The sequence below is a fragment of the Ctenopharyngodon idella genome, chromosome 1 (genome assembly GCF_019924925.1).
Source record: "Ctenopharyngodon idella isolate HZGC_01 chromosome 1, HZGC01, whole genome shotgun sequence".
Taxonomy (NCBI): Eukaryota; Metazoa; Chordata; class Actinopteri; order Cypriniformes; family Xenocyprididae; genus Ctenopharyngodon; species Ctenopharyngodon idella.
Genome location: NC_067220.1, coordinates 5313187 through 5338770, shown reverse-complemented (window position 1 = coordinate 5338770; position 25584 = coordinate 5313187). Strand labels below are relative to the sequence as shown.

Below are 25584 nucleotides of genomic sequence, written 5' to 3'. Positions count from 1 at the left end.
TATATTGATCAAAAGAGACATTCAAACATTTATAATGTTACAAAAGTGATAGATAGATAAATAAATAAATGCTGTTCTTTTGAACTTTCTATTAATCGAAAGAATCCTTAAAAATGTATCACAGTTTTCACAAAAATATAAACTGTTTTCAACATTGATAATAATCATAAATGTTTCTTGAGCAGCAAATCAGCATATTAGAATGATTTCTGAAGGATCATGTGACACTGAAGACTGGAGTAATGATGCTTTGATCACAGGAATAAATTACACTTTACTATATATTCACATAGAAAACTATGGAAGCTTGTTTCCGCCACAGAAAAAAAGAGAAAAAAAAGTAATTGCGACTTTTTATCTCACAATTCTGACTGTTTTTTCTTGCAGTTGGACTTTAGAACACACAACTGTGAGTTTATATCTCATAATTCTGAGAAAAGAAGTCAGAATTGAGAGAAAAAAGTCAGAATTGCGTGACATAAACGCGCAAGTACGTGTTATAAAGTCAGAATTGCGTGTTAAAAAGTCGCAATTGCGTGTTATAAAGTAAGAACTGCAAGACATAAACGCGCAAGTACGTGTTATAAAGTCAGAATTGCGAGATAAAAAGTCGCAATTGCATTATAATGTCAGAATTGCGAGATAAAAAGTCACAATTACCTTTATTTATTTTTTATTCAGTGGCAGAAACAAGCTTCCATATAAAAATTCAGCTTTGATCACAGGAATAAATTAGATTTTACTATATATTCACATAGAAAACAGCTGTTTAAAAAAGTACTATGGTTGGCAGATTTTTCTCGATTCACCTGCCACATCCACACATACAGTGAGGCCTTGACTTTCTGTCTGAAAAAGCATTATTATTATTTCATCTGTGTCAGTCCATAGTACCATCCGCTCCACCTCCACACCAGCTCTGTGATGCCTGAAACCCCAGAGAGAGGAAAATTCTAGGAAGCGTCGGGTGACACTGAGGTAAAGGATCCAGGCGAGGTGGAGTGGGCGGGTTCAGGGTGTGTAAGAGCTCTTCCCCAGGGGGCTGTAGGCCCCTCCGCAGGGTTGACTTCCTTCCTGCAGGAAACCCCGCCCACTCCCTTCATCCCCCGCCACTAACGAGCCCAGCAGACGCCGTACGAGCCGAATGCACAAGCCCTGAGTCCTGTACTGCAGCGGTGTGACTTGAAAACAGAACCCTTCTGGGGACGCTGGATAGGATGTTGTCTGCAGCCCAGTTTCAGTGTTTCTCGGCTGTCAGAGCTCAAACGGAGCAGACAGGTGAGAGCTGCTGTGGCGCCAGGACTGGGCCGTGGCCCGCGGCCAGAAGACCCACTTTCCACATTTATCCTCCTGGCTCCAGGTTCTGCCACACCAACCAATGAAAACAAGGGCTCGGCGTGATGCAGCGGCCTGGAAATCTCCACTGGGACGGGATGGCACCACCGCTCCTAATTAACTTTTATTTAAAGGATGGGAGAGGCATTAAACTCCTCATCACTGCCAAAAAGTGTTTTTTATAACTTATTTGGAAGTGGCTGTGACACAGTGGAATTACTGTACAGTAATGAAAATCAAATAAGTCATATGGTTCATTTTAAGCACGATCTGGAGTCAGCCAATATTAACTTTTTTAAAGAATCGGCGCTGGTCCAGTTAGGCCAGTATTTGAAGCAGCTCTTATTTGTGAACACGTCTGCGTGTCAGATTTAACTAGTTATAATGTTTCATCATTTTAATTATAATCTTCTATAATTCTAGATTGGAAATTCATGTTTATGGAAACAACAAACAAAATATAATGTGCCATGATATTTGTTATCAGCATAAAATAAAAAGATTTTTCTAAATATTTTTAGGTGGTTGCTATGTGCTTACTGAGGAGTTCTGACAAAAACTTTTAGTGCATTGCCATGCAGATATTCTGGGTGATTGCTAGGGCATTGTTAGGGCACTCTAGGTGGTTGCTAGGGTGTTCTGGGGGGGTTGCTATGTAGTCACTAGTGTTCTGAGTAGATGCTGTGTGGATCCTGTGGCGTTATGGTGATTTCTTCCTGTCTAGCATGAAAGAGTCCCCTTTTAAGTCTCTGTGATATTCTGAGTAATTGCTAGGGCTTACTAGGTGGTTTCTAGGGTGTTCTGGGGGTTGCTATGCAATTACTAGGCGTTCTTGGTGCTTCGCCTACTATCATATTGCTTAAAGAATTAAGATGGCAATTTGGATGGGAGATGAAATGCTTAGATAGTTTTATGCATCAAGTAATGGATGTCTTGTTTATTATAAATGAACGAAATGTTGAAAATCGATTACTGAATGAACTTTGACCTTTGTTTTTTGACTGCATCAAGACAGCTGGATCCACGAGAATCACACCATACTTTTTGCATACAATTTTTTTCTTGGAAACCGAATGAGCTCCTCCCTAATTCATGGAAGGCCACATGAGTTTATCCCTTAAGTTCATGAGTTTCTGCTCCGGTGAATTCCCACAGGGTTATCCCCCATATTTCAGAGAAGTCTGATTCATCTGTTTGTCTGATCCCACATATGATCTGATGGCAATGTGGGATGAAATGAGCTTTCTGAGACGTTGACCTCAATCTTTCCGTCACACTGGAAAGGAATGTGTGTTGGAGCATGTAAGCCAAAGATGTGGTCCGCTGGTGAAGCTCCTTGATCTATCAAATATAAGCCACCAAAGGGAGAATCACGTTTTGGAGGAGCGTCTGGGAGTATTTGGTAGATGTGATTTTAATGAAGTCTTCTAGTCCGTGGCCATCACAGCAGGCTCCAAGTGTAATTGGATTTGCCTCATTGAGTTCCAGCTTGTTATGGCCAGAGACTCCCTAAAAGATGCTGACGAGAGCATTGAGCTCTTGTGTGAGTTATAGATCGCCCCAAACCTCGAATGTACTCGTGAACCAACCAGGATCCATGTAAAACCAGGGTCATTTGTAGCACTTTCTACAGTATATGTGCTTGGATCCAAAGAAAAGAGTCGTGCGGTCAGGTCACCCACACTCTTGCATCATCTTGAGTTGCAGCTGATTCATTATTTATGCCCCAAAACCATTTCATACTGCCCTACCAGAGAGGGAAAAGATGTGTCAAAATCTGCTCTGCTGAGCCAGTGGCTCTGTATGGAAGCACATTTTTGCCTCATAAGAAAAAAATCATGATTTGGTAAATCATAATTATGACATAAGTTATAATTGTGACACAAAAACAGAAAATTATGAGATATTTCATAACTATGAGATAAAAAGCAAAAATGGTCATAAGTCATAATTATAACAAAACATCAAAGATATGAGATAAAAAAAAAAGTCCAAATGTGGAAAAAAAGTGGAAATTATGGTATACTAAGTCACAATTATGAGATAAAAAGCCAAAATGGACAATAAAAATTATGAGATAAAAAGTCAAAAAATGTGACATAAATGTAGAAATTATGGCATACAAAGTCATAAATGTGACATAAACATGGAAATTATAGCATACCAAGTCATAATTATGAGATAAAAGGCCAAAATGAAAGCCCATACCACAAAAAAGGTGAAAATTATGAGATACTTCATAACTATGAGATAAAAAGTCATAATTATAACAAAAAGTCAAAATTATGAGATAAAAAGTTGAAATAGAGAGCAAAGTTTATGCGATGAAAAGTCATAAATATCACATAAAAATGGAAATGATGGCATACTAAGTCATAATTATGAGATAGAAAGCCAAAATGGACAGTAAAAATTATGAGATAAAAAGGCAGAAATATCACATAAGCATGGAAATTATGGCATACTAAGTCTAATTGTGAGATAAAAAGCCAAAATGAACAGTAAAATTATGAGATAAAAAGTCATAAATGTGACATAAATGTGGAAATTATGGCATACCAAGTCATAATTATGACTCAATAGTTTTTGATGTCATAATTATGATTTTTTTTTTATGTCATTATTATTACTTTTTAATCTCAGGATCCATGTAAAACCGGGGTCAGTTTTAGCACTTTCTACAGTAAATGCATGCGGTCAGCACCAGACGTGCGGTCAGGTCACCCATGTCCAATTTTCCCTTATTATTATTTCTCTAAAAGTCACATAGAAGTCTTATCAGCAAAGTGTGACATATGCAACTTATCCCAAAACTTTGGATGGTGGACAATCCCAAAGTCATGTGGTCTCCTGTGACTTTGGGATTGCTCTGTGACCAGTTTGAAAGCATTCCCATCCTTGAGAACCAATTTAGACCTTTTGTTAAAGTTTTGCGTAATATATTTTTTGAATGTCACGTTCTAGAGTTCAATAGCAGTAATGCTGAATCACTAGGGTGGTGCTGCCTTCCTGACTGCCTGTGATGTACTTCCTCAGTGCAAAGCGTTCCTGCTTCCCAAGGTTGCCTTTCCTGCTTGACCTTTGGCTTTTGTTTGGCTTCCATGATGGGGTTTGTCACACCCTTCCAGGAACCCGACGGCGAGGCCTCCACCTAAATATGCACGTTTAAATCTGTTTCATGCATTTCATAAGCCATCCTGGGTGTTGCGAAACAATAGGGTGGTTTCCTGTAATACGATAAAGATGAACAGGAGTAGTACATGACTAAAGTTTTGGAAACTGCTGGATCATAATTGGTGCCACACAATAACAAAGTTTAATTTTGTGAAGTTTCCTCTCAGATACTCCAAGGCACGTCAGATTTCCTTCCTTCCCACAAGCTTTGGCACAAAAGAGTTTTTGGGACAGCTTCCAGGGTCAAAATGGTGACAGCATAGGATGTGACCACACATCTGTGTCATTGGCACGTTTTATGTTCATCTCGCACCACAGCTGGGCTCTAAAGATCAGTTTCCAGGAGGGTCTGATTCTTGACAAGAGTTTGAGAAACATTAAAGCTAATTAGGATTTCTACAATTGTGACTGTCAGACCTTGAACTCATCAAAAACGTCACAAGGGAACAATATACAAGTCATCTGAATGCATTGTGAACAGACTGTTTATTGTTTCTTGCTTTTATGTTACAGAAAATGTCTTATATGATCGTAGCAAGTGATTATCATTGCAATATAGAGTCATATGAATGCTGCAGCTGTTTTATGTGACCTAGTTCTCCTGAGTAGCAGTCTGCGTTTCCCACTCAGTTTTACCACACAGACTGTGTGTCTTTGTCTGCAAACATCACTAACAAGATTTTTTAGGATTTTGGCCTCATCTTAGTTTGATTTGACTCTTTATTTATGCCCCAAAACCATAATTTCATACTGCCCTACCAGAGAGGGAAAAGATGTGTCAAAAGCTGCTCTGTTGAACCCGTGGTCTGTACGGAAGCCCATTTCTGCCACATAAGAAACAAAAATGCTTGATAAATCAAAAGTATGAGGTCAATTATGAGATAATAAATCAAAATTGACATGTTAAAATTGAGATAAAAAGTCATGATTGACATTTCATTCATCATCGACTAGTCATAATTTCAATTTTTTATGCCATGATTTTTCATCTCATAATTTTGACTTTTTATGTCATAATTGACTTATCTCATAATTTCGACTTTGTATATTATAGTTGTCTTAGTATCTAATAATTTTGACTCTTCATGCAATAATTATTTTTTATTGCATAATATTCTTTTTATCCCATAATTATGACTTAGTATCTCATAATTTTGATTTTTTTTTTTTTTTTTTTGGTCACAATTGATTTTTTAATCCCATAATGAGTATGTACTGTAATAATTTAGATTTTTCATGACATACTTTTCATCTCATAATTTTGGCTTTGTTTATCATAATTGTCTTAGTAATTTTGACTATTCATGCCATAATTACTTTTCTTTTTATCTCATAATATTGTCTTTTTATCCCATAATTATGACTTGGGGTCTCATAATTTAGCTTTTTTTTGTCACAATTGACTTTTTATCTCATAATTTTAACTTTATATTTCATAATTTTGACTTATCATAATTTTGACTTTTTATCTCATAATTTAGACTTTCTATTTCATAATTATTACTTTTAACTCATAATTATATTTTTCTCATAATTTTGACTTTTTTCCTCATAATTACCACTTAGAATGTCATAATTTTGACTTTGTATTTTATAATTATGACTTTTATCCCATAATTATGAATTTTTATCATCATTTTGACTTTTTATTTCATAATTATGATTTAGCGTATCATAATTTAAATTTTTGTCAATTTTGTCATAATTGACTTTTTATCTCATCATTTTGACATCTTATCCCATGATTATGACTTTTTTTGTAATTTTCATAATTATGATTTACTCATTTACATGTTTTCTTATGTAGCAGAAACAGGTTTCCATAGGTCTTGCTTGAGGAATACAGGTATTTCAGATCCATTGTAATCCTTTATCTTGACACTAACTCGAACAGAAAGCCTAACCTGCGTCTTCCCAGAGTCTGCCCTGCACGCTAACTTAGATAAGATGCTAACGCTTACAACACATAAAGGCTATGCATGAATTTAGTAGCTACTGAGGGTCTGTGTGTCGTCTGTCAGTTTAACCTTCCATAATATCACTCTTCTACAGGGATATGATGACGTCTGTTTGATATCCTGAGAGCCAGCGTTAGCGTTGGCTGCAGTGTTGAGCTCTGGCTGTCCTCCATGAAGCAGTGCATCCCAAAATGTCATTAATCGCAGTTCAAATACAGCGTTCTGCTGCCTCAGCGCTTCTCTGCAGTCTCCGTTTCAGATTTGCTTCTTTCTCCCTGGGCGAACATCTGCAATAAATGAAAGCCTTTTATCGTATGTATGTTGAAAAGGAATATGGAGGAATATGGTGGTGAATTAGAAAAAAATGTCCACCTACATGATGTGTCTGTTGGATTGAATATCAGGGCTTCAGCCGTACACCACTGTGCTGGACGAGCAGTGTCCTGATGGGGAAAGTAATTCAAAACTAGCTAATCACACCAGCAGGCGTGATAGTGTGTGGAAAACCACCAGTCAACCTGGATAATCTGCTGCGTAAAGAAGTAGTTCAGTATTCTGTCTTCATTTACTAACCCTCAGGCTGTTTCAGAGTCTTGCTTGCTTTTGTGCAACATGCTCTTTGCAACAATATGAATGCATGCAGTGACCTTAAATTCTTAAAAAAATTGGAAATTGGGGGGGGTGGAATATCAGCCACGATGCAGAAAAAAGTAATTTAATTAAAAAATATAATATATAATAGTATAATCTGATAAAATAAAAAAAATAAAAAAATAAAAAATAGAAAAACAATTAAATGGGTTAATTATTTGTATTGTATTGTACTGTACTGTATAAACTGTGGAAACAAATGGTTAATAATTATTGCATAAATATTACTTGTTACCATGAAATTCCCTCTTAATACAAAATATTAAATGATATTGATCCAAAATATATATTACATTGATTTAAAAAAAAAAAAAAAAAAAATACATTTGAGGAAAAAAGTTCGTCAAGACAAATTTTGATGTTGGCTTGGGAAAGCCTGAAGTAGTTTAAAAACTTGAAGAGAAGTTTTTCTGTTAGAAGTAGATTAAAGTTTTGAAGGCTTTTTCAATATCATACAGTCATCAGAAAAACAGACTGATATTGGATGGATGGTTGCTAGGGTGTTGCTATGCTGTTGCTAAGGTGTTCTGCGTGGTTGCTAGGATGTTATGCATTTGCTAGGGTATTTTGGGTGGTTGCCATGATGTTATGCGGTTGCTATGGCATTCTGGGTGGTTGTTAGGGTGTTTCTATGGGGTTGCTAGGGTATTCTGGGTGGTTGCTAGGGTGTTGCTATGCAGTTTTCTGTCAAAAATTCATTAAAGCTTAAACTATTTCAAAATGTAAACCTTCAAACTTAAAGCTGTTAAACTACTCCAAAGTTTCTGGTCAGGCTTTCTCAAGCCAACATCAAGGTTTGTCTACAAACTTTGCTATCTTTTTTATCTATTTTATTTGAGGTGTTCAGGAGGAGTATGAGTGTGACACCTAAATGAGAAGGGCTGAACTAGGCCTGTCAGCATGTGCCATGGCACCAAACGACGTTGCTTCTTGCTCATCTTATTACCGATTGTGACTTGCCCTGGTTGAGTAATCAGAAGAAAAATATTCAAACAAATAAAGACGTGAATTTCGATCAGTTCCGAAAAACAGCCGTCACCTCCATAAGCCACTTTTTCCGTGACCCAACAACCTGATGTTGAAATAAACAACAGGGAATAGGTTAAAAACATTGCAGAGGTGAATGTTTAATTGTTGCATATTTAAGCGGTGAGCGTCAGGAATGGTGAAGTGAGTGATATTGAACTGGTAAACAGGCTGATGACTGGAAAACCATGCGATCTACCATTTCCTACAGCAACATCACGCCTAGAACCTCATACAGGACTGATTTGGAATGATTTACACAGGCAGCAGCTGCAAGAATACCATTTTTCACATTGAGCAAAAGGAGATTCAACTCACAATTAAATTGGTGTTATTATGTTGCCAAGCTAAAAATGTGGAACAACCTGTTTGATGGTTTAAAATGCAGCTCAGTAGAGTTTGGATCGGATCCACAGAGCTTTTCCTCACCGCCCTTTTCCCAAATGAATGATGCTCAGGGTGGATGGATGAGCGTTCGCCTCTTCCTACGGATGAGAGGAGCAGCTGAGAGACTCTGTTAACCCTGTAAAGCTGGAAACAATAGTCCAAAAAATAATTGAACTTTTAGACAAAAAAAAGTTTGCATATGTGCTTTATGTTTTGTATCATATTCTATACATCAGGCTTTTGCTCGGATAGTCTGATATAGTGAGAATATTGAGCTCAGTTTTATTCACAGGCTCAAACTGAGTAAATATATGCAATTTGGTGCAGATGATGATATTAAATGCCAAAAAGTAAGATGAAATTCTGATGCTTGTAATGCAAATAAATGAGAGCAGTTGAATAGCAGTCAGTCATCACTCTTTATCTGCCAATAACATGTCTTATTAAGATGATATTTAAATGCTTAGTTTTATGATCAAAGCTCTGCAGTTTTAAAACATATAAATCAATGCAATAAATAAACCTTCATGATCATTATTTAATACTCATGATGCATAAATAACCAAATAAACCAAAGCTGCTTCAGTGTTAAATCTGATTTAGTGGCTTTAGGAAATCACATATCAAATATGACACAGTAGGCTTTATAGGGTTAAAATGTGTTTCCCTTCTTTTACAGCCTTTATTACAACTGTGAATCTCATCCCCATTCACTTTACTGTATCCTGCTTTTTGCATCGGACTGGACAGTTTCCCGTTCTGTCACTCCACGTCATGCTGCTCCTGTTCACTGGTCGGTCAGGGAAAGTTGAGGAACAGGGATGTGAACGCGGGTTATTCTGGAGCTGGAGCCACAGGCTTTTCCTTCCTGTGGTTTAACGGCCCACTGACCGGTGCCTGGCTTTCATCTGCGCGGGTGAATATCTGACATGGATCCACCTGAGATGTTGCACAAGCCTCAGGGAAGTCTAGGAAAATCAGGCCGGATGGAAGGATACGCTCTGTGTGTGTGTGTGTGTGTGCACTGCACAAGATTTTCCCTCAGTATTTTTGTCTTGTTTTACAGTATCCAAATATCTAAACATTCTTAAATCAAGGTGCATTTACTGGAGAAGAATAAAAGATAAATTGAGTTTTTTCTCCTAAAAGAAAGAAGTGATTCTGAACTGAAACGAGTCGTCAGTAATTCCAGTCTCACTTCCTGCTGAAACTGCATAAGTTTGTAACTAATTTGCATAATGGGCTTCATTGGCTGAACAGCATCTCTTTGCCCCGCCCTCAATCACTGTAGTTGTATCTGAGACTGGAAGAGTTTGGTTCGTGTTGTTCATGTCGAGAAGACGCTGTTTTCTGCTGCCAAAGCAAATCCACTTTGATGAGATTGATACGGTAAAACCCACGCCATCGTTACTGTTCGTATCACTGTGAATCAAGAGCTGAGATTCAGATATGATAATGAGCGTTTGGTTTCCGACCAATCACAGGGCCATCTGACCAATCAGAGCAGAGCAGCTCTTATAAAGGCGGGGCTTAGAGAGGCCGAATCTTTGAACGAACCGTTTCAGACACTGTGAGAAAAGAGCTGATGCTGCAGTGGATATTATGAGAAAATGAAAGTGTTTTTGATCTTGAATGAATGTAAATCTATTGTAGGAGACTCAAAACAACATTAGGGGCACTTCATGCTTAAAACAAGAACAAATATCAGATAATTAATATCACAAATAAAAAAGTATCTAAAGTTTCAATGCAAAGACATATATGATTGTATCTGCACAGCTCTAAATGTCACAGAAAGTACGAATGAACCGTGTCTGATGTGTAAAGCAGCACATGGTGATTCAGTTCAACGGTCTTTGTGGCCTCATATACTTATTCTGTTTAAATCAGACGGAGCTGAAGGAGATTGTTTACAGCTACTGCATTACAGTCCTGCCAGTTAACCCACGGGATAACCATGAACACATCGTCTGCTTTTTATTTCCTGAAGGGCATCAAAACAAAGAGCTTTTGCCACGCGCTGGTGCAAATACTGCAGCCTGTGATGCTGACGGAGGAAAACTGCTTTAATACGAAACAAAAGGGCCAGACTGATGATAATGCCAGACAGAAATAGCCCTCTCTCTCTCTGAGGTTGGAATCGGACAGAAAATGACACAGTTTATGCGAAGGTTTGTTTACAACAACATTTTTGTTTCCTGTTGGGATAAAGATGCTTTAATACGTGACTGTTTCATAAAGGGGAAAAAAAAACAGAACAGTCAGTCGCGCCCTTTTGGAAACCAGTCAAAACACTTATATAAACTCTTATTTGTGTGTCTTTCTTGTTTTATTTTAAGAATGAATCAAACACAGTCCGTTGGTGTAGTTTTGACAGTGGCAGTAAATGGATCATTTATCAGTTGCTGACGCGTCATAAATGCAACATGAAAATACAAATATACTCAAATGTTGTTGTTTTGTGCTATACAGATGATTCCTCGTCATATTTCTTGAAACTTGAGGGTGGAGAACACCATAGCAACTATCTAGCAACACCCTGGCAACCAATGAGTGCACCCTAGCAACATGGCAGTGAGTTGTGCAACACCTGCATTAAAGTTCAGAAGGGTTAAATACATGGGATGTAATGGGAAAAGGGAAGTAACAAATTGAATTAAACGTGAAATTTTGAATTAGAAATATCTGAAAAAGTATTTTCTTGCAAAAAGTGTACCTTTATATAATTACTTGTAAATTAAATAGTTTTGTAGTTTTCATAAGCTTTATGTATCTGTTCCTATTATGTACGTACAGTGCTGGGAAGATTACTTGCAAATTATAGCAAAGACTATAGAATAACGCAAGACGCGTCACTCGTATTGTTTTGAATGGGAGAAAGTGCAACGCGAAATATGGCGAAATAAGCCCCGCCTTCTAAATAAGAGCCAATCATCGATTGGTAAAGTTATCGCGTCACTGCAGCGGCCGTTAGAAGCTCCGGTTCCTATAGAAACAGTGAGATACGTGCTTAAGACTGCACATGCGCATTAGCTTCATCCAGCCTGAAATTTTTTTTTTTTTTGTCATGATTCGAGCGCTTAGAAACAAAATTTACGTGACAGTTGTTGTCAGATTTCATTGGTGATTTCAAATATGAAATTTAATCAAAAGCTTGGCAAACAGCTTTGGAGAATTTGATGTTTCTCCATTCAAAGAGATAAGAGCTGCACTTGCATGACCGAGAGGCGTTTCTAAGATGGCCGCCGACTGAAATGACTTGTCTTAAAGGGACTTTGATTATAGTCCGTTACTAAATACAAATTACATGGTGAAAATTGTAGTTAGTAATTTAATCTCGAGTACTCATTTTAGGTGATGTATTCTGACTACTTTTAGATTACTTTTGACGTAAATATATACTATATTTAAAAATTAGAAATTTTGAAGTAGAAAAATCTGAAATAATTTTAGTAACGTAATCTAGATTACATTTTAGGTAATGTATTCTGACTACTTTTAGATTACTTTTGACATAACTCGTTTATCATTTAGATATGAATGGGACTATTGATATATAAAAAGATATATATTACTGACTTTGTTTGTAATCATGTAATCCATAAAGTAACTGCAATCTGATTTTTAAAATGTAATATAATCAAATTACAAGTACTAAATTTTTGTAATCTGATTACGTAATCCAGATTACATGTAATCAGTTATGAACCAGCACTGATTATGTATGACAAAGCAAATTCAAATACTTTTGGCATCTGCAAATAAGCCTAAAACCTGTCAAAGCAGCACTAACATTTATTTTATAGTCGTCTGTTATAAAGCGACTTGAGGTCATAGTTACTACAAGACATTCTGAGGTTTATTAGTTAATGCTAAAACACTTCATAATTGCTTAGTAAAATGCCAATAAAAAAACAAGAAAATGATAAATATGTGCAGGAGAGATTTGAAACCCAGCTGGACTTATTTGATTATAGTGAAATAATCAATATGTGAAATGTATAGTGCAAATATAGCCAATGTTCTGCACGCTCCAGTATTTAATCTTGTGAATTTTAGCACAAATTGTGTGAGAAGAGAGTTAAATAAATAATGCATAAATTGCATAAATAATGAGGGCTTGTTTTCTATTGGTCAGACAGACAGAAAACTCACGCCATTGGTTGAGGCAATGTTGCTGCGTTGAGCTTCACTTTTCAAAACATTGGTGTTTTTTGCGCATTTCTGACCAGTCAACCTTTACTTCTAGTTGACTGCGTATTAACCTCAGGAGAAAATATTTTCATGCATAATAAATAACACACATGACCTTTAATGCTTAGTGCGAGGGGTTGAAAGGACAGTGTTTAAGCTGCAGGCTCATTCATTTCATGTGACCAGTGGAGAAAATATAAATGTGGAGCAATTATAGGAATTCTGACACTAAATATTCTGTGGAATGTTCAACTGATCCATGTGTCAAATATCAGACATATTACAGGTGAATCGCTCAGAGAGGTCAGAGTCTGTGTTTGGTCAACACGGTCTTACTGAACGACCAATCAGAAGACATTAATATTCGCTACTGAACTTCAGTGGTGGATGGCTAATTATGTGTGTGTGTGTGTGTGTGTGTGTGTGTGTGTGTGTGTGTACAACATCATAAGGTCTACAGGACTGACCTGCCATCTGATGAACACGATAAATACCCTGATTATCAGATTATCTTGATTTACATTGAAAACAACCATATATTCACATTTTCATCAAGACTTATTTTCAGAGAATGTATCAAAAATGTTTTATTGTGAGTATATTGTGAGTTTTGGACATTTTTCAAACTAAATTTTATTAAAGCTACACTAAAATGTCTTAATATTGCTGATAAAATAATAAATTTGCTTAACTTTTGAGCATTTCTGCATCTTAATATTTGAGCAAATATTTATTTATTTATATATGTTTTGACATTTTTCAAACTAAATTTTATTAAAGCTACACTAAATTGTCGTAATATTGCTGATAAAATATTAAATTTGCTTAATTTTTCAGCATTTCTGTGCATCTTAATATTTGAGTTTGTTTTGAACACAATTTTTCAAACTAATTTTTCTTAAAGCCATACTAAAATCTCTTAATAATGGTCTAGAATTAATTATTTGCTTACCTTTTGAGCATTTCTGTCTATTTTTAAGATCTCTTAATATTTTAATAACTAGATATTACTTATTTATTTATCTATTTATTTCTTTGCTATATATATATATATATATATATATATATTTTTTTTGTGTGTGTTTGTTTTCAAACAACATTTTCTTAAACCCGCAGTAAAATGTCTTAATATTGCTGATTTATTTTTTTTTTTTTAAAAACATACATTTGTGTAACTTTTAAGCATTTCTGTCTATTTTCAAGATCTCTTAATATTTTATGGTTGTTATTTATGATATTATGGCTATATATTTAAGGTAGTTTCAAGTTATTTTAATGCACCATTTGTCTTTTTTTTTTTTTTTTTTTGCTATATTTAATCATGTTTTGTTAGTTTTAAAGGGACATTTTTAGCAATGTTAGAGGCCACTGTTTTTATTAGGATAATTGGTACCAGATTTTTTAGGGGAACATCATTATGATCCCATCACATCAGTAAACACTGCTCAGTCATTTATCAGAAGTGTTTCAATCGTGTTTTAATGACAGTGTTTCTGCCCTGTCCCGTATCCCACAGGTACGCTGTGATTCCTGCTCTGGACGGCAGAGGAGCTGAATGTGTCCAAACCGCAGCCCGGCGCTTCTCGGAAGTGAGACTTTCAGCAGCGTCCCACGTCAAGCTGCCCTGGCCTGTTATTTGATGAAGGAGTGGAAAAACAAAGTGTAAGACACGACTCTCTTCAGGCGTCTGTTATTCACAGTTACCAACGTTTGCCAAAGGGAACTTCCACCCTTTTGGGGTCACAACATGCAGGAATTGCACATTTCCATCAAGAGAATGTATTATAAAAATATTGTGGTGATATTTAGTGGTTGACCGATACTGTTTTTGATGGCTAATGCCAGTATGGTAGAGAGCATGGTGGCCGATGGCCGATATAAAGCCGATAGTGTTTGCCGTCCTACTGCTAATAATATAAAAGCAAACGCTATAATACTTTTTTATATGCTGTTTAGTTTCTTTGTTTAACAGTTCTGACAAATAAAGTATTAGATATAACTGTTAAACAGAGACTAATGAAAGATGTGAACTAATGACATAAACTAATGAAGAATGAGAGCGCTGGCATTCTCAGCGACGTCAAAATAAAAGTCCCTCTCCCGACACGTCGGCCAAACAGAGAAACTTATCAGCTGATGTCGTCTGATATATCGGCCTTGGCAGTATATCAGTCGACCACTAGTAATATTTTTGTGCGCACTTCATATTTTTTGTGACATTTTGCAAACAAAATATTATAGCTAAATTGCTACACTATTATTGCTGATAAAAAGGTAAATGTGCTTAACATTCAAGCATTTCTGTCTGTTTTTAAGATTTCTTATTATTTTTTGTCAACATTTCTTATCAAGTCATTTTTGCATACCCCATTGGCTGTTTGTTTGTTTGTTTTTAATCCTTTTTGCTTTTTTAATTTTCTTACAATGTCATTATTGCATATCCTATTGGCTGTTTGTTTGTTTTCAAACTTTTTTAAGTCATTTTTGCAAACCCCATTGGCTGTTTGTTTGTGTGTGTGTGTGTGTGTGTGTGTGTGTGTTTGTTTGTTTTCAGAATTTCTTATCAAGTCATTTTTGCATACCCCATTGGCTGTTTGTTTGTTTTTTTGTTTGTTTGTTTGTTTTCAACATTTCTTACAAAGGCATTTTTTGCATACCCCATTGGCTATTTGTTTGTTTGCAAAATTTCTTAAGTAATTTTTGAATAACCCATTTGCTGTTTGTTTGTTTGTTTGTTTGTTTTCAAAATTTCATACCAAGTCATTTTTGCATATCCCATTGGCTATTTGTTTGTTTGTTTGTTTTCAAAATTTCTTATCAAGTCATTTTTGCATACCCCATTGGCTGTTTGTTTGTTTGTTTCTTTGTTTGTTTGTTTGTTTGTTTTCAAAATTTCATACCAAGTCATTTTTGCATACCCATTGACTGTTTCTTTCTTTCTTTCTTTCTTTCTTTCTTTCTTTGTTCGTTTGTTTTCAAAATTTCATACCAAGTCATTTTTGCATACCCCATTGGCTATTTGTTTGTTTGTTTGTTTGTTTTCAAAATTTCTTATCAAGTCATTTTTGCATACCCTATTGGCTGTTTGTTTGTTTCTTTGTTTGTTTGTTTGTTTTCAAAATTTCATACCAAGTCATTTTTGCATACCCATTGACTGTTTGTTTCTTTCTTTCTTTCTTTCTTTCTTTCTTTCTTTCTTTCTTTCTTTCTTTCTTTCTTTCTTTGTTCGTTTGTTTTCAAAATTTCATACCAAGTCATTTTTGCATACCCCATTGGCTATTTGTTTGTTTGTTTGTTTGTTTTCAAAATTTCTTATCAAGTCATTTTTGCATACCCTATTGGCTGTTTGTTTGTTTCTTTGTTTGTTTGTTTGTTTTCAACATTTCTTACAAAGGCATTTTTTGCATACCCCATTGGCTGTTTGTTTGTTTTTTTGTTTGTTTGTTTGTTTTCAACATTTCTTACAAAGGCATTTTTTGCATACCCCATTGGCTATTTGTTTGTTTGCAAAATTTCTTAAGTAATTTTTGAATAACCCATTTGCTGTTTGTTTGTTTGTTTGTTTGTTTTCAAAATTTCATACCAAGTCATTTTTGCATATCCCATTGGCTATTTGTTTGTTTGTTTGTTTTCAAAATTTCTTATCAAGTCATTTTTGCATACCCCATTGGCTGTTTGTTTGTTTGTTTCTTTGTTTGTTTGTTTCTTTGTTTTCAAAATTTCATACCAAGTCATTTTTGCATACCCATTGACTGTTTGTTTGTTTCTTTCTTTCTTTCTTTCTTTCTTTCTTTCTTTCTTTCTTTCTTTGTTCGTTTGTTTTCAAAATTTCATACCAAGTAATTTTTGCATACCCCATTGGCTATTTGTTTGTTTGTTTGTTTGTTTTCAAAATTTCTTATCAAGTCATTTTTGCATACCCTATTGGCTGTTTGTTTGTTTCTTTGTTTGTTTGTTTGTTTTCAAAATTTCTTACCAAATAATTTCTGCATACCCCATTGGCTATTTGTTTGTTTGTTTCACATTTTGTAAAGAAAATTTTCCACACTAAAATGTCTTAATATTACGGAAAAAACATTTGCGTTATCTTTTGAGTATGTATGTGTATATTTTAGTGACTAGATATTTTTGTTGTTTTGTTTCTCTCTTTAGACGTTTTCTGCAGTTACTCACAGTTACCGGCGTTTGTCAAAGAGTACTTCCACCTTTTCCAGGGCCGCAACATGCAGGCGTTTTTCAGCCCCGTCAGTGTGTGCAGAATGAAAATAAAGCGTGACAGCTGCACAAACCAGCTGCCATGTGATTCTTGGGGTGATTTGTGATGTGAAGCCAGTGTGTTTGTGATGTCGGTGAGGTGTCGACCCTCTCGGCCAGGTTCACGGGAGCGTCCGGCGAGTCTCGCTGCTGTGGCCCAGTTTAATCCTCAAAGAAGCCCTGTCTGGAAAAGCCTCCTCCAGAAGCCCATGTGCTCCCAAAACTAGGTCAGAGTTTTATTATGCTTAATTATGTTTTGTGAATGTGAAAGGAGTTGAGTTACAGCGTGCATGTGCTCTGAATTACTGCGATGTGAAGTCTCTGGGTAGTCGACGTGAACCACCTGTGCTCAAATCTATTTATATCATGTCAGAATGTGTACAAACAATCAAAGCAAGAAGCCATTAGCTCTGTATACAGTGTGCCACTGTCAAGACTCGGTTGAAAGTGATATACAGTTGCAAGAAAAAGTATGTGAACCACTTGCAGAATTTGTTAAAATGTGAAACATTTTAACAAAATAAGAGAGATCATACAAAATGCATGTTATTTTTCATTTAGTACTGTCCTGAGTAAGATATTTTACATAAAAGATGTTTACATATAATCTATAAGACAAAAAAATAGCTGAATTTATTAAAATAACCCCATTCATAAGTATGTGAAGCCTTGATTCTTAACACTGTGTGTGGTTACCTGGATGATCTACGACTGTTTTTTTGTTGTGTGATGGTTGTTCATGAGTCTCTTGTTTGTTCTGAGCAGTTAAACTGAGCTCTGTTCTTCAGAAAAATCCTCCAGGACCTGCAGATTCTTCAGTTTTCGAAGATTTTTTGCATATTTGAACCCTTTACAGCAGTGACTGAATGATTTTGAGATCCATCTTTTCACACTGAGGACAACTGAGGGACTCAAACACAACTATTAAAAAAGGTTCAAACATTCACTGATGCTCCAGAAGGAAACATGATGCATTAATAGACGGGGGGTGAAAACATTTTGAATTTGAAGATCAAGGTAAATTGTATTTAATTTGTCTTCCGGGAAACATGTATTTTCTGTTGCTTCCGAAGGGCAGTACTAAATGAAAAAAATTGATATTTAAAGGAAATAAGAAAAATTTGTACATCTTCATCCTGTTCAAAAGTTTTCACCCCCCGACTCTCAATGCATCGTGTTTCCTTCTGGAGCATCAGTGAATGTTTGAACCTTTTTTATTAGTTGTGTTTGCGTCCCTCAGTTGTCCTCAGTGTGGAAAGATGGATCTCAAAATCATTCAGTCACTGCTGTAAAGGGTTCAAATATACAAAAAATTCTTGAAAACTGAAGAATCTGCAGGACCTGGAGGATTTTTTCTGAAGAACAGAGCTCAGTTTAACTGCTCAGAACAAACAAGAGACTCATGAACAACATCACACAACAAACAAACAGTCGTAGATCATCCAGGTAACCACACACAGTATTAAGAATCAAGGCTTCACATACTTATGAATGGGGTTATTTTAATAAATTCAGCTATTTTTTTGTCTTATGGATTATATGTAAACATCTTTTATGTAAAATATCTTACTCAGGACAGTACTAAATATAAAATAACATGCATTTTGTATGATCTCTCTTATTTTGTTAAAAATTTTCACATTTTAACAAATTCTGCAAGTGGTTCACATACTTTTTCTTGCAACTGTAGTTTACCCAGGAATTAACATTCTGACGTCATTTATTCACCATCATGTTGTTCTAAACCCATATGATTTTCTATCTTTGTTGAAACACAAAAAGGAGATGTTAGATTATCTGCTATTTTCCAGTGAAAGCAGGTGTAGATTTTTACTTTGAAACTCAAAAGCACCATAAAACCATCATAAAAGTAGTCAAAGCCATCAAATCACCTTCAGGCCTGTGTTCAGTCCAAAAATGGCGCCCTTAGATGTGCTGTGCAGGTTTTGTCACTAACATCAAATGCCATTTGAAATCGAGACCGCAAGTGAGATTTGAGAGCGGCTGCGGAGGGAGTAAATGAGTTAAATGTCGGTCTGATCAAAACTGATCTGGTCAGTGATTATTACATGTGTTTGAAAATGCAACATACGCAAACCATCTAAAAAAGGTTTTTATAAGTATGTTGTCAACAAAAGAAGCTTTAAGATCTCCCTGTGATTTTCTGCCAAAATAAAAGTATAATGGTTTAACATTTGAAAGCAAAGAAATATTAATATTAGTGTTGTAATTTTACTGTTGTTCTGTAAAATAAGTGTGTATATATATATTAATAATAATAAATTAATAATTAATAATGAATTATTATTAATGGTGCTTGCCAAAGGCAAAAGACAATGACAAAAAAAAACTTCATAGCCACACCCTAGCAACCAGTTACAGCACCCTAGCAACCACAGACTTCCATTGAAAAATAGATGAGATGGATATATCATAGAGACACATGGGTTTGGCTCTTTTGATTTGAGCAGACATGCAGTCTATTAGTTTAAGACTGCTAACTGTCTAGCCTTGCCCTAGCAACCATTTAGAGCACCCTAGCAATTAGCTGATTAGCTAAGTGCTAAATTGGTCTAAGAACATGCTAAGAACTCTATAAAAACCCCATAGTAACAATCTGTGACAACTACCAACTACCTAGTAACACCATAGCAACCACCCAGGTTACGATAGCAACCGCCTAGCAACCACCCATAACACCCTAGCAATCGCCTAGCAACACCTAGCAACCACCCCAAGTACCTTAGCAACACCCTAGCAACCGCCTAGCAACCACCCAGAACACCTTAGCAATTGCCTAGAAACACCCTAGCAACCGAGTGCTGAGTTTTGCCACTGCAAGCACTATTCACATTTTCTTCAGGAAATGTACATTCTAGTTATTATTATTATTATTATTATAATTAAATACCTAATTTGTTTTACAGTTTATTGGTTTGTTTAATTTTTATAATTTAATAAAATAGAAATATTTTATTATTATTATCATTATTATTAAATACACAAATATATATATATATAAAATTGAGTATTTAATAATAATAATATAATATTTAATAAACTTGAAATATACTAAATATTCTGTAAAATAAGAATATATTAATATAAGAATATATGTTAATAATATTAATAATAATAAAGTAATAATTAATAAAAATAATATATAGAAACAATAAATTATTTTTATATATTTATTTATTGGTTTATTAATGTTTTTATAATTTAATAAAATAGAAATGTTTCATTATTATTATTATTATTAAATACTCAGTTATATATATATTAATCAAATATATATATTACTACAATAGAAATATGTCTTTATTGGTTTGTTTAATTTTCATAATTGAATAATAATAATAATAATAATAATAATAATAATAATAATAATTGTTATTGTTATTATTTTTTTTTTTACATATTTTTACAGTCTATTGGTTAATTTTTATAATTTAATAACTAGAAATATTTTAATAATTACAATAATAATTATTATTATTATTATTATTATTACATACTCAATTTTATATTTTACAGAACAATTGTATAACTACTAAAGACATGTTTCTTAATTGGTTTGTTTAATTTATATAATTTAATGATAATAATTATTATTATTATTACTAATGTGGTTTTAAAACAAACTATAGTCTAGGATAAGTTTTTCCCTATATCCTCATGCGAAACTGACTGTGAATCTTTTCCACTGATATAAATTACCAGCAGAAGCTGAGACATTCAGCTGAACATCTGTATCTGTGTCCCTCAGAGGAAAGACCGTCACTCAGGTCTGGAAGAACATGACGGTGAGTAAATGAACTATTCCGTGTGCTCTTCTGTTTACTTTCAGGCTCCTTTCTAACTAAACATGGCCCGTACTGAATCAAGTGTGTCCACAAATATAGATTTGTGATCCCAGGCTTTCCTGTTTATTTCAGTAGATGTAGTGGCTCAGCTTTGCCAAGTCTTGCAATCCAGTTGTTATGGTTTGGTTTCCCGAACACCCCGTTAATGTACCGACACATCGTGTTTCCTGACGTCGCTCCGACGAGATGTCCCGAGTCGGGTTTCAGTACCACTGTGTTGTGCCGCCGGGCCCCTGATTGAATTTGAAAACAGTAAATCTCATCTGAGAAGCAGGAACATGAAGAAACCCGGTTTATGGCTCGTCTCGCATGTAACCACAAATCTCTCTCAGCTGCTGTCGATTGGCCTGGAGACTCTTAATTTGGAGTGAGACCATAGCGGTGCAAGAATGCTTATCGTAATAACAGACGCTTGAGGACGGGATAAGACGGGCTGAAAGATGAACGACCACCAAACATTACAAAAACAAGACCAGATAAACATGGCCATCCAGACTTTTTTGCCCTTATTATGCTTTTACAGATATTCCCTTTTATGCAGTGTGTAATAAAGCTGTTTGTGAATGTAAAAGTGATTCTGAACTGCCTGAAACGAGTCGTCAGTAATTCCAGTCTCACTTCCTGCTGAACCTACGTAGGTTTGTAACAAATTTGCATAAAGCCAGCCCATTGGCTGTCTCTTTGCCCCGCCCTCAATCACTGTAGTTGTATCTGAGACTGGAAGAGTTTGGTTCGTGTTGTTCATGTCGAGAAGACGCTGTTTTCTGCTGCCAAAGCAAATCCACTTTGATGAGATTGATACGGTAAAACCCACGCCATCGTTACTGTTCGTATCACTGTGAATCAAGAGCTGAGATTCAGATATGATAATGAGCGTTTGGTTTCCGACCAATCACAGCAGACTGGGTCATCTGACCAATCAGAGTAGCTCTCAGAAAGGCAGGGGTTTAGAGAAACACAATCCTTGATCGAAGCGTTTCAGACACTGAGAGAAAAGAGCTGATGGATATTATGAGAAAATGAAAGTGTTTTTTGAACTTGAATGCATGTAAACCTGTCGTAAGAGACTCCAAAACAACATTAGGAGCCTTTAAAACAGCATAATAGGGGCACTTTAAGCTTTTTTTAAGAAGAGCCAGTTCTTGATTCCCAGCCCTACTAGAGTGAACTGAGCTCAGTGGTTTCCAGCGCCGTGACGATGTGTTTATGGTCAGTCTTAACATCAGCATCACCGCAGGCTTGTAGGAGGCCACAGCCACGGCCTGATGGAGCCAATTCCTCGAAATCACTCAATCTGAGCGCTAAAGTAAATCTCAGATGCTCCAGAGAAATGAATCTGTGGAAAAGGCACATTTGTGCACAACATCAGGATTAGCGATTGGCTGAACGCTCACGCTGCCAGGAACTGAATAAGCCATAAGGAGAGTTTTGTGTCAAAACAACGTCTGCTCAAAAACTCCTTCATCTCATTATTCATTTGGACAAACTTCACAGAGTGTTTGGACGGTTGATATCTGAAGGGATGTGCTTCATGTTAATGTAAAATCTCATGTTTAGTGGTGGGAAATTATTGTTATTGGCCTATATTACTTTATATTTAACTATATTTGTGACCGGTCCCAACTATCATACAAAAATATTAGATAGATAGATAGATAGATAGATAGATAGATAGACAGATAGATTTAGTTTGATAGATAGACAGATAGACAGACAGTCAGATAGATAGATAGATAGATAGATAGATACACATTGCTAACTTGATTAGCACATTTCTAGCATGTTGTTAACGTAATTAAGCACGTTGTTAATATGTTGCTAACATGATTTAGTAAGATAGTAGCATGATTTAACATTTTGCTAGCATGATTTAGCATGTTGCTAGCATGGTTTAACATGTTGCTTGCAGGTTTTAACATGTTGCTAGCATAATTTAACACATTGCTAGCTTGATTCGCACATTGCTATCATTTTGCTAACATGATTGAGCACATTGCTAGCATGTTGCTAGCATGATTTAACATCTTGCTAGCATGATTTAGCACATTGCTAGCATGATTTAGCACATTGCTAGCATAATTTAACACATTGATAGCTTGATTTGCACATTGCTAGCATGATTTAACATGTTGCTAGTTTGATTAGCACATTGCTAGCATGATTTAGCATGTTGCTAGCATGTTGCTAGCATTATTTAACACGTTGCTAACATGATTTAACACATTGTTAGCATGTTCCTAACATGATTTAGCATGTTGCTAGCATGATTTATCTTGTTGCTAACATGATTTAGCACGTTGCTAGCATGATTTAACGCGTTGCTAGCATGATTTAACATGTTGTTATCATGTTGGTAGCATGATTTAGCACATTTCTAGCATGTTTTACGCATTGCTAGCATGTTGCTAACCTCCCTATATGAAACATAAACACTGTTTTTATGCTTTGATTTTATCCAAAGCAACTTGCAAATATGGAACATAATGCATACTTGTGTATAATATGTTTCTGTCCTTTATCTTTCTAAACAGCCGATTTCACCAAGTTAATGTTCTTTGGAATATAGTTAGAGGTCCATTTGTCTGAAGTTTGTGTTTATTAACACATTGTGTTTATTATTTGCAGCATTTAAAATAAACAGCTTCTTAGAGCACTGACATGAGTCTTTGTGTGAGTCTACAGCATATGATTTTAAACAGATTTGACAAAGTACTATTCATTTTTTTTTTAAGTGAAAAACATCAACAACCTCAACACATGTTTACTGAAGTACTCTCAGTTTTATTGCTTTATTATGATACTCTCATTTGCCAGTCCGTATACCAGCTTATTTTCCAGCGGGTATCTTGGCACAAATATTGCACTAGGAAAATATTTGACCCCACAGACGTGCTTATGAAATATTCCTCTGGAGAAGATAAAATTGAAAACACAACTGTGCCAGCATTCATTTAATTTGAAAGGAAAATATTCCACTGTTTATGCAGCTACTGCACAGCCTTTACTCACATACTGATAACTGACCCATTAAACACCACGAGAAATCACATATTCATACTAGTCTCATGCTCGCTGTTACATTTGTATATAAACTTTAAATGTAACATCAAAGATGTAATTCGCGGCTTTTCAGTTCTCAGCGGGAGAAACTCGAGCCGTAAAAGAGGCCAAAAGTCTTAAAACCAAACCAAAACACAGATAGCATAAGTGCGTCTCCCAGCGGGGCTGGAATCGCCACCGGGCTGGAGGCAGACGTTTGTGAATCGAGTGAAAACAGAAGCTCGGCGTGGGATGTGAGGTCCTTTTGTTTACCTGGATTGGCTGCGCGCAGCAGTCCTGCTTGTCCAGATGGCGCGCTTCTGCACATCTGGAACGCGCGCTGATACACTGTATATATAAAGAGAGAAATGTCATGCAGTCTTTAGAGTGCACACACATGCATGCACAAGTGTTTGTACATAAATCGCACTGTCTTGTATCTTCTACAGAAGAAAATATGATCACTGTATAACCTCAGAGCTCATGGCTGATCGCTGGTCTTATGAAGTTTAGACATTCTTGCTAAAAATCTGTAGAGAACTTGAATAGGGTTTATAGTTCCTGAACCCGAGCATTGAACTCTCTAACCTGAACACGCATATAAACATAAACACATGGCGGCGTACAGTCGTGTGCAGCAGCTCTGACAGAACTGACCCAGTTGGCTCTGAACCAGCAGCGGTTTAAACAGGAAAGCAGAATCTCAAAATGTAATGAACCTCCTCATTATTTCTGTCTTTACAACCTCGTTTCAGGTGCTCGCGTGTTAGAAGCTGAACATGTACCTGCAGCGAGTATTATGGATGTAGGTAATTTGAACTACTCGAGTTCTCAACATACAAGTAATAATATATGAGAATTTTTTGTTTTGCATTGTTTTTTCAAAGTCGTTCTCAGAACGTTCTGGCAAGGTTCTTTCAAAGTTATAAACAAATGTTCTTGGTAATGTTAATAGAATGTTCATTCAAAGTTATCTGGTCTTTAATAACGTTCTCAAAACGTTTGCACAAAAACATTATTTATACATCATTCATGGAATGTTTTTCTGAAACGTTTTTTAAATGTTACAAATTGTTTCAGAATGTTCAGAGAACATTCAAAAGTAACTTTCCCATAATGTTTGAAGAATGATAAAAATGGAATGTTCCTTAAACATTTGCATAACCAAGAAAAAAATGTATTTAAAACATTTTAAAAAAAAAAATATTAAGGACATTAAGAAATAATATTTTCAGCAAAACATTCTTAAAACATTATTTTGTTAGCTGGATCATAAACTGGGCAAATTAAATCCTGAGTTTTTCCTGATCCACTGATCCTGATGGAAATCTGCAGAAGTTTAGCAATCTTATGGTCAATTTTTTGCACTTTTTGGTTATTTTACGTTAAAATGTTACTGTAACTCTTTTCTAAGGTGCCAGAAAACCAGAAAGTTTGCCGCCGAGTGTTTGTTTGGAATTTCCTCTATAGTTTGATTGGAAAAATGTACTGTATATTCAAATGTCACAATCTTTCAATCACAATAATAATCTAACAAAAAGATGAATTGATTGATTTTCTAACCAATTCTGAGTATCTTTTTATCTCCAGGCAGCCAATTCTGACACACCATACAGTCATCATAAATCAAGCGTTAGCACAAAAACACAATATATCATTCACTGAAGACAAACCCATCTGTAGTGTAATGCATTTATTTC

General features: G+C 35.5%; 1 long non-coding RNA gene across 2 annotated transcripts in view; it reads left to right on the top strand.

The window, feature by feature from the left end:
- LOC127521288 (uncharacterized) overlaps positions 1-25584 on the top strand; it is a 34606-nt gene that overhangs the window by 6198 nt on the left and 2824 nt on the right. The window contains exons 4-6 of one of the 2 annotated variants that reach the window (XR_007932321.1): positions 14242-14387; positions 16878-17206; positions 20703-20785. This is a non-coding gene — a long non-coding RNA (uncharacterized LOC127521288). Of the gene's footprint in view, positions 1-884; positions 12613-14241; positions 14388-16877; positions 17207-20702; positions 20786-25584 lie in introns of those variants that run through there. The other variant, XR_007932320.1, reaches the window with a different exon arrangement.